Source organism: Euprymna scolopes, chromosome 21 (genome assembly GCF_053919585.1).
Source record: "Euprymna scolopes isolate OS-2025 chromosome 21, ASM5391958v1, whole genome shotgun sequence".
NCBI lineage: Eukaryota > Metazoa > Mollusca > Cephalopoda > Sepiida > Sepiolidae > Euprymna > Euprymna scolopes.
Window position 1 is genome coordinate 47,695,967 of NC_136502.1, and position 9,319 is coordinate 47,705,285.

The following is a 9,319-nucleotide window of genomic DNA, read 5'->3' on the forward strand; positions in this document are numbered from 1 at the left end:
AGATCGCCTTGTTTTAAAGTGATTCTACCTTCTCTCTTTTTGTTATTATGCAACTTAATCATCTTTTGTTGTTTTTAACTTCTTAAATCACGTAGCGTTATGTTTTGAATGGACTGACTTCCATAAAAAAAACGTGATGGAGGTAATTGCAGCAAGACTGCATAATTAAAAAGATTTAAAATTGCTAAATTTTTGATGATGGTCAATTAGTGAAAGTTGAAATTCTTTAGCAATGCCTGTCTTTATCCTATTCTGCATTGCTTGCCGACTGACCAAATTGTCATTCTCAACCAACACCTTATGAAATATCTGCCATCCGTCTCGTTGCGACAATACCTTCAATCATTCAAGCATGCAAACATGTCACCCAAACAGGGAATTATTTTGCGATATAATCCTTGCTCTTTGCCTTGGTGATGCATGCATCTGAAAATACTTAATTTAGCAAATCTCACCTTGAATTCTTAGATTCACAGAGCATTACCTACCAGACAATGATGATGGTTGATCAGTGGAAATTGAAAATGATTGTCTCTACCACAGAGAGGAGATTAATTTGTTGTCGCAATATTTTTGATATAATGAAAGTTAGAAGATTCTACTTATAGAGACTGACAAATCAAATTGAGCCACGTTCTGCTAGCAACCAATCAGAAACAACAATTGCTCCATAAAAATAATGAATCTTTCAGCATTCCAGCATATAATTTTTATGTGGCAACATGAGAAAGATCTTTAGCTCTTTGCCTGCAAAATTATAAAGTCCAGGACCTGTACAGAACAGCTACCCATCAGAAAATTCTTCATCTCCACGACTTGTACAGAATAGCTACCCATGAGAAACTCTTAATTATACATGGCTTTCAATTCAAAAATTGTGATGTAATCTCTACCTCTTCACCTGTATAGTGTAAGTATATTTGTGAACAAAAACCCTTAAGGAGAACTTGCCTGATCTTTTAGATTAATAAACTTCAAAAATTGAATAATGATTAACTATCTTAGGATTGTGATGCATGAGATACCGCAGTTGGGGATATGATGCAGGCCAAAAAAGGAGCTGACTCAATCCAACTAGGGTGTTGTCTGTTGTCAAGAAAAGTCTCTGATAAAACCTCACATTTACAAGTGACAATTTTTTAATGATTTTCACATTGTTTTCAATTTTCTCCTCTAATACAATCTGCTCATCACCAACACATTTCAAATTCTTTTCAAAAAGATATAAATATAAAATACTTGGTATGAATCTGCAGTCTTTGATAAAAATAGTAATTACTAGCAAGACCCGTGGAAATTCCACAGAATGAGAAATATATTTGATAAATATGTTTTGATAAAGCTGATATTTTTCTGAATAATGCAAAAAAAAAAAAAATAAATAAATAGTTTTGTGGACAGAAAGACCAATAACACACATCAAATACGAGTTTAACATTTCTAGGAAAATAATGTCCATTATATTTTAAATATAGAACTGATCCAAATGTGATAATAAGTACTAATAAATAGAAAGTAATATTGTGCTACATAGTTAAATACAAATAATAAAATTACATTGCAAGAAACAATCTTTAATTTAAACCTTCAATCCAACACCTCTTGGCAGACAATGTTCTTTTGTTTTTGCCTTGTTTTTTTCGAATGTTCCCTTTTTATGTAACATTTTGCTGACCCCTTTCTTGAGTGAAGAACTGCATGTCGACATTACAAGTACCTTTCTCACACCATTACAACAATGATCATCTATATAATGTTCGAGTGTTCCTTAATTTTCCATGTTATGCTTTGAAAAAAATAAGTACAATTTTTGAACACCTTATTTGTGAAATTTATGCTATTATTATTATCATTATTATTATTATTATTATTATTATTTTAAAGATTGTTAAACTTTTTAAAACATTTTATGGAATGACGTTTCTGAATTTTTGAGATGAGGATTGGTTATTTGTATTATTATTCATCGGACTACTGTTCTCATCTTGAGTGTGATTTTCACAACGTTTCCACTGTAGTAACATCAGTGTATATCAAGAGGGGATGGACAGTTTTGAGAGAAAACCTCCACCGAAATTATCCAGAGAGCATGAGATCAGCTCCAAGAAATCTGGACAAAACACAAAAGGAAACTCGCCACAGTTTGTATACCATATATGAAAAGCTTGTTTGAAAAACTTCAATGAATATGTATTCCATATGACACCAGGACAGTATTCAGGAGCGATTCAACTTTCCAGAAATAGCTTGTGAAAGTCAAGACCCTACAGAAAAACATCATGACTAAGAACTGTGTATAAATGTGGAAAACTATACAAAGGTGAGACATGTCGTTCGTTGAAAGTACGGTTAGAAGAACATCGAAAAGCCGTAGTATGTGGAGAGACTGAAAAGTCAGGTATAGCTGACCATATCTGAAGGAAAAGGGAAACCATCTACCATTATGGGATGAAGTAAAAGTTATAGACAGAGAGGAACAGTGAACAACTGAAAGAAGCAGCACATATGCTGGGGAATAACCAACTGCTAAGTAGACCTAGTATAGAATTCAATACGATAGAGGAACCAGTAATTATAAACAACAGATAATATATACAAGTAATAAGTAAAAACATTAATATATACAAGTAATAAGTATAGATTTGGATATACATTAATAGTAATAATTAGTAATAAATAGTGATATTTACAACTAGAAATAAAAAGTAGGCTTAAGGCTCCTAAAATTCGCACTAGAAATGTCCGCAAAGACCTCTGGCACAGTTGTTAGAATACTGGGAAAAATCAAAAGTGTAAAAGTGATATTCTCCTGAAGGTTGAAGGTTCAATCCTCAGTGTGGGCGACCGAAACATACATTTGCAAATTACTTAGGACCTCTATCCAGTCATGGCTGATGGAACAGGAGCACGCTACCCGTGAAGTAAATAAAGGGTTCCGATCGAAATTCTGTCCAAATTCCCGAGTTCGACAAGATACACCTGAAGAAGGTCGGAGGTTATATCGACCGAAATGTTGTGAAAATCACACTCAACATAAGAACAGTAGTCCGATGAAATGTTATGGAATGTTAACTTAAATGTTTACTGACATTTTTTTATCCTTAAAATAAAACTGGGTACTATCTACTATCTACATTACCATGAAAACAGCTTGTGATACCATCGACGTTCCTCATCCCAAAATCTTTGGAAGTAAAAAAAAAAGGAAAAACTATAACAAAAACAGCCAATAAGTTTTTTCAACTACTATCAACGTTTTCTCCTAACCCCTACACTAAAATCTTAGGAAGTAAAAAAGAGGAAAATACTTGGTTTGGTTTGGTTTGGTTGTTTTTGTTTTACGGCATCTCAACCCTTTTCAGGTTATTTAATGCCGAATCCAGTGATTTTTAAGAAAATTTTTTTAATAACATATACAGTGTCAGCAAAAAGAAAGTTCGCACTTGTAATTTTTTTAAAAACTGCAAATTTAAGCTAAATTTAATGTAACTGTTCAAACATCTATACCTCATTTGATTCGCCTTTTATTCGTCTATAATTTTATCTGTTCATATTTGACTTTTAATTGAAATATTCTAGTGTTCACGTCAATTTTAAAAAATAACTTCAAATTGAGGAGGCAAAAAGAAAGTCCGCAGCAACAAATTCGCTTAAAACCAGCTTAAATTTTTGTCCCTAAATCAGATTAAAATATCCACCAACATGCAACAAAGCATCTCTAATTGTAATTGTTGTTGTTCCAGGTTATACAACGTAACATTTAGGCCATATGCCACGACTTTCTCTTAGTGATTGTCAAGAGCACATTAATCTCCACCTTTCTGGTTTATCCAATCGAGAAATCGGCCGCAGATTGAAATGTGATGAGAAAACGATATGAAATATTGTGCAAAAGCACCAAAACATCGGCAGTGTTTGTGATACCTCTAAATCTGGTCGTACTAGAGTTACTTCTAACAGGGAAGACAATGCTATCAAAATCCGCAGCCTAAAAAACAGATTTGAAACGGCTCCTTAAATCCAACAATAGTGCAATCTTATTAAAAAGTGCTCTCTTTCTACTGTCAAGTACAGATTAAAGGAATTTAATTTGCGAGAATATGTTGCAAGATGCAAGCCAATGATTTCTGTAAAGAACAGAAAGCGCCGTCTGGATTTTGTCAGATGCAATGAAGATCACGACTCTTCATATTAGTCAAAAGAGCTTTTTAGCGATGAAAGCAAGTTCAATAGGCTGGGCAGTGATGGTAGGCAGTACGTCCATCAGAGGAAAGATGAAGAATTTAATCCTACGTGCTCAGTTTCAACACTTCAAGGTGGTGGAAGTTCAGTTTTGGTGTGGGGCATTATTAGTACCAATGGTCCAGGGCCTATAGTTCGCTTGCAAGGTCGAATTAATTCAACCAAGTATATTAATATGTTGACTGAGCATTTTGTACCCTACTTTGGCCGGAATTTGAATGATAATCCCATCTTCATGCAGGATAATGCTCCCATTCACACAGCTGGCAATGTCAAGAGGTTCCTTGAAGAGCATGATATTCTGTGTTTGGATTGGCCTCCACAATCTCCAGACCTCAATCCTATCAAAAACGTATTGCATTACATCAAGCAACAGCTACGCAATGATAAAATTTCAAATTTGGAAAAACTTTGGACAAAAATTAAAGAAAACTGGGATGCCCTTTACCCGGAGTATTGCTGCAGTCTAATTCAAGGAATTCACAAAAGATTATAGACTGTCAAATTGAAGAAGGGCTATGCTACTAATATTAACTAGTTCATTGTGTTCCTGTTAATGTCCTAAAATACATTTAAATAACAATTTCCCATTGTGCGGACTTTCTTTTTGCCTCCTCAATTTGAAGTTATTTTTTTAAATTGATGCGAACACTAGAATATTTCAAGTAAAAGTCAAATATGAAGAGGTAACATTTTAGAAAAATAAAAGGCCAATCAAATGAGGTATAGTTTGTTTAAACAGTTACATTAAATTTAGCTTAAATTTGCAGTTTTCAAAAAAAATTACAAGTACAAATTTTCTTTTTTTCCACCTGTGTATTTGTTTTTTTTTCCAAGTCGGTTTCTATTTAACCCATAGTTTGGACCCTAACAGGTATTACCACTCCAGGTCAAAGTGGACCTGGGAGCAATGGCTATTAAGGGGTGGCTCCACACTCCCCAAAGCCCACAAGCTGGAGCCTCACCATCGGATATAGTTTAAGGTCATATCCAGGAGCGAAAATACCTGGTATGAATCTGCAATCTTTGATAAAATAGTAATTACTAGCAAAACCCATGGAAATTCCACAGATGAGAAATATATTTAATATAACAATGTTTTAATAAAGACGATATTTTTCTGGCCAGTGTAAAAAAAAATAGTTTTTTGTTGACAAAAAAAAAAATCAATAACAAACAGCAAATATAAGTTTATTAACATTTATATAGAATAGTATCCATTGTATTTGAAATATAGAGCTGATTCAAATGAGATGAACTAATAAATACTCAGACCCAGAAAGTAATATTGTGCTACATAGTTTAATACAAATAAAAAAATCACGTTGAAAGAATTTTATTTGAAGGATACTGCAAACAATTAAATAACAATAAACATTTAATTTAAAATTTCTTAACATGTCATGAAAAATTTTCAACAGAATAAAGGTATAGGAAGTAAGGTTAGTAGAAGTAAGGTTAGCAGAAGTGTTCACCTAGAAACACAAATGCAGCTGAAATAGGATTGTTAATCAAGTTGTAGCAGATGACAAACAGTCGAACATACATGTCGATCAAATTTAGAGTAACTTCCAGTATGGCTGCTACCAGAAGCGGTAACATGACAAATCAGTTCTTTCGTTTTTATCTCTCACGCCCACATCTCTCCTGTGCATGCACTCTTTTTGATTACGTTTTTCCGATCTTTCTTTTTTTTTTTATTGTTTAATAATCATTGAAAAGTTTTCTCGGTTTATTTTAATTAAGAATTATTGAAATTAGTTTTACTTTTTTTTTTTTAAGAATTACTGAAAACACTTTTTTAAAAAAAAAGAATTATTGAAAACATTTTCTGCATGCTTTATTTTTAAAGAATTATTGAAAATACTTTAAAATCTTTTAAAACTATTTTGGGAACATTATGTATTAGATACGTTTTCTTATGATGTTCAAAATTATGTTATTTGGATTTCAATAATTTTATTTTTATATTTTCATAAACATATATTTATTATATAAATTCAAATAAAAAATATTTTTAAAATAAAAAACATTTTTATAATCTCGTAAATATAAATTTCAAATAAATAAAAACTTTTTTTTTAATTTTGTTATTAAAAATACAAATAAAGACTAATTGTGTTAATTTTTATCTGTATAATTTTCTTAATTTTTTTTATTGTATATATTTTTCAATAATGTCCTTTTCTTATATTTTATTTCAATAAATCACTTCACAATAGAAATACTGAAGAACAATAAAAGTGAAAAAAAAAAAAAACTGATTTGCTTTGTCACAGCTCCTGGTAGCAGCAACACCAGAAATTAGGAAGGAAGTATGTTAGCTGACTATCACCCCAATTATTTTTCATTAGTAATGCTATTTTTTTTCCTTTCAAATCGATTTTTGAATGGAATTATAATTAAACTAATGATAATTGTTATGACTGAACAAGACATGGGCATGTCTGGTGTTGTGGTGCCCACTTTACAGATAATAACGAATTATTCCACCTAAAATAAAGACTTTCGCTTACTATAAGGACCAAGAGTTATATGTTTCTCAGTTATATGCACCTGTTATACCCATTTGACAATCGCACTGACGTATAACCATTTCTCTTTAGTTGTATTTCTTTTTCCTTTTCAATATATATACTTTTACTAAACACCAGGTTGTCTTTCTTCTGGACTGTTACCAGTCTACAACATCTGGTTTTAAATAAATCAAGTTAATTACAAATATATTTTGGAACAGGTATGCTTAAATCAATTTAATTACAAATATATTTTGGAACAGGTATGCTTAAATCAATTTAATTACAAATATATTTTGGAACAGGTATACTTAAATCAATTTAATTACAAATATATTTTGAAATAGGTATACTTAAATCAATTTAATTACAAATATATTTTGGAATAGGTATGTTTAAATCAATTTAATTACAAATATATTTTGAAATAGGTATGTTTAAATCAATTTAATTACAAATATATTTTGAAATAGGTATACTTAAATCAATTTAATTACAAATATATTTTGGAATAGGTATGTTTAAATCAATTTAATTACAAATATATTTTGAAATAGGTATACTTAAATCAATTTAATTACAAATATATTTTGAAATAGGTATGTTTAAATCAATTTAATTACAAATATATTTTGAAATAGGTATACTTAAATCAATTTAATTACAAATATATTTTGGAATAGGTATGTTTAAATCAATTTAATTACAAATATATTTTGAAATAGGTATACTTAAATCAATTTAATTACAAATCTATTTTGAAATAGGTATACTTAAATCAATTTAATTACAAATCTATTTTGAAATAGGTATACTTAAATCAATTTAATTACAAATATATTTTGGAATAGGTATGTTTAAATCAATTTAATTACAAATATATTTTGAAATAGGTATGCTTAAATCAATTTAATTACAAATCTATTTTGGAATAGGTATACTTAAATCAATTTAATTACAAATATATTTTGAAATAGGTATACTTAAATCAATTTAATTACAAATCTATTTTGGAACAGGTATGCTTAAATCAATTTAATTACAAATCTAATTTGGAACAGGTATGCTTAAATCAATTTAATTACAAATATATTTTGGAACAGATATGCTTAAATCAATTTAATTACAAATATATTTTGGAATAGGTATGTTTAAATCAATTTAATTACAAATATATTTTGGAACAAGAGCATTTTGTAGTTCACAATAACATTTCTTTGTGAGAACAACATATTTTATTTTTATTTTGATGATTGATAATTACAAAGAATATGGAGACATGGAAAAAAAATGAGAATTAAACTTTTGTATTATAACAGAGATGTTTAGTTTAATGATGAAGTGGCACTCCAACAGAATAAAAGCTAATTTACAAAATACAATTGCTTCCCTGCTGTCGACAACATGGTAGTCTTGAAGTTCAATATCAACATGCTAAGATAGAGTATGACTACTACATTTAAAATAATCACATCAAATCTGTTAGTAAGATTGTAGATAGTCCTAAGTAATCAAATTCGTTTCCAGCCATTATTTCCAATCCTCTCATAATATTGTTCATCATTCAACCAACTATTTCATTAACCTTTATTCCTGAGTGGCTTTTGGACTTAGTAAGTGGTGACTCATTAGTATAAAAAATGAAATATTGTGACATTTGAATTTGTTCCATGTTAGTAGAATGTACTTAATTGAAGATTTTGTTGAAATAAAAGTATTCGTTTTTATTCTTTTCCACTCCAAACAAGGCGTATTGCGATTTGGGATCATGTCTAAATGGGGATTGTAGGGAGTTGAGTAACGATATGTTACATTTCAATTTTTGCATGTCAGCAAAGTTAGTAAAGCAGGAAACAGGAAAAGAATTCCAAATTCATGACACAATTCTCTACCTGTATAAGAGCCAGGTACGTCCAAGGATGGAGTATTCTTGCCACATCTGGACAGGAGCTGATAAAAAACAGCCTATCCTACCTTGACAGAGTACAAAATAGGCTTCATGGCCTAGTGGGTGATGCCCTTTTCTTTTCCCTGCAACTTCTCTCCCACAGGAGAGACGCTGCAAACCTGTCTTTGTTTTATCGTTACTACCATGGCAGGTGCTCGTCTGAACTCCAATCTCTGGCCCCCCCTCGACAATCTTTCACGATAAACACCCGCCTAGCTGAAACCACTGTCAAATATTTTCCCCACTCCTTATCTGTGCCAAAATCAAAACATAGATTCCATGAACAAAACTTCTTTGTTAGAAGTGCACGGCTGTGGAACTCTGTTCCGGTTGCCTGTTTCCCATCTGACTACAACCTGGATGTCTTCAAGTCCAATGTAAACACATTTCTGATGAACCGCCTCTTTAAGTAAGACACTTTATCAAATCTCCAACACTAACGTACTGTACACACATAAAAACCCTTATCCCTGAGTGGCTTCCGAGCCTTGATAAGTGGTGACTACCTTGTAAAAAAAAAAAAAATCCTGCCTTGACAGAATTCCAAATAGACTTTGTAGCCTAGTAGAGGATGCCCTTTTCACTTCCCTGCAACCTCTTTCTCACAGAAGAG